Consider the following 1,807-nt stretch of genomic DNA (forward strand, 5'->3'; position numbering starts at 1 on the left):
CTACACGACCTGGCAGCGAGTGTCCCGGAGGCGTGTCTTTAATTTAATTCTAGCTTAGGAAAAGGAGAGACTCCTCAGGACAGTGACATGGAGCCACATCCAAAGGTTCCTTAATTTCCAGCTTTTGCACTTGCGGGGAGGCTTGGGAATATTCAAGGAAAACTCTTTGCTTTGCCGGCAGCTGCCGCGCTGCGCAGCTCAGTCCTGCTGCTTCTTTGGTGTCTTTGGTTTCTTTGGTGGGTTTGGAGGAGCTGGAGGCGAGGGGCGAAAATGCCGAAGTGGAGAAATGGAACGGAATTGCTTCGGAGTCCCCCATGGGAGAAGACCCCCAACCTCGGCACGGAGCGACCGAACGGCTGCTCTGGGATGTGTTTTGGCATCCCAGCGAATTGCCCAGCACAGAGTCAGTCTCCTGATGTTTCCTTGTGCCGTTGCCTCTGGATTAAACCCCAGCGGCCTCTTTTGCTGGCAAATCCAGCACGACGGAACGCTGCGGATGTGGGAATCATGGCGCGAGCGTCTCCCTTCATGGGACCCGGCACTGGAGACCGAGCGAGCGCGGGGATGGCAATCAGCCTGGCGTCATGCGCTTGGACGCTGTGTTTCCAGTCACGGTTTTGATCTCATTAGGGCCTTTCCTCCCCCAAAACCTGGATGGGGTCAGCAGTTGTCAGCTGGGTTGCGAGCATGGGTACACACTTTGCCTCTTGTTTTCCAGCTGTATCAGGGAAGCAGAAGTGTTTGGGGAGCCTGTGATCCCCCCAAAAAACCTCGTTTCTCCTCCCCAGCCCCCCCATGTGTGTACTGCTTGGTCTAATAAATTTTAGCTCTATCAGAAGCTGCATCCCTGCGTGAAAAACGCTGCCACCGGGGCCATCTCCTGCCTTCTGAACGGGTTGGAATTTCCCTGCCGTTGCGCTTTGCGTCGGGGGTAAAACAGGAATAATGGTTTAATCCCTTTTTCCCCCCCCCCCCCTCTTCTCCCCCCATACCAGCCGGGCTGCAGAGACCAAACCTGCATTGCTCCGGTTTAATTTGCTCCCGTGAGCATCGCTGCCGGCTCCAGAGGGATTTTTTTGGGGAGCAGCCAGGTCTGCAGTGAGCATCGGGCTGGGAAATATTTCCCTGGGGAGGTGGTTGTTGCAACCCGCTCATGAGCAAGGCTTTTCCACCCAGGAGATCCATCCCACCGCATCCACTCGTTCCCTCTCATCAGGTTGATGCTCAGCTCTCTCCAGGCTCTGGAGATCATACAATCATAGAATCATGGAATGGCTTGGATTGGAAGGGACCCCTAGTGGTCATAGAATCATGGAGGGGGGTGGGGTTGAAGGCCTCCACCCCCGCTCTGGGAAACCCCTGCCAGGGTTTCACCACCCTCAGTGGTCAAGAATTTCTTCCTCATCTCCAGTCTAAACCTGCCCTGGTTTGGTTTAAAACCATCACCCTTTGTCCCATCACAGCCGGCCCTGCTAAAAAGCTTGTCCCCCACTTTCCTATGGGCCCCCTGGAAGCCCTGCAAGGCTGCACTCAGCTCTGCCCTGAACCTTCTCTTCTCCAGGCTGAACACTCCAACTCTCCCAGCCCGGCCCCGCAGCAGAGGGGCTCCAGCCCTCACAGCATTTTGGTCGCCCTCCCCTGGCCCCGCTCCAACAGGTCCATGGCCTCCTTGTGCTGAGGGCTCCCGAGCTGGACGCAGGGCTCCAGGGGAGGTCTCCCCAGAGCAGAGCAGAGGGGCAGAATGCCCTCCCTGGGTGCTGGCCACGCCGCGTGGGGTGCAGGGTTGGGCCTTCTGGGCTGCCAGCGC

This window comes from Egretta garzetta, unplaced genomic scaffold, assembly GCF_000687185.1.
Source record: "Egretta garzetta isolate BGI_Z169 unplaced genomic scaffold, ASM68718v1 scaffold755, whole genome shotgun sequence".
Taxonomy (NCBI): domain Eukaryota; kingdom Metazoa; phylum Chordata; class Aves; order Pelecaniformes; family Ardeidae; genus Egretta; species Egretta garzetta.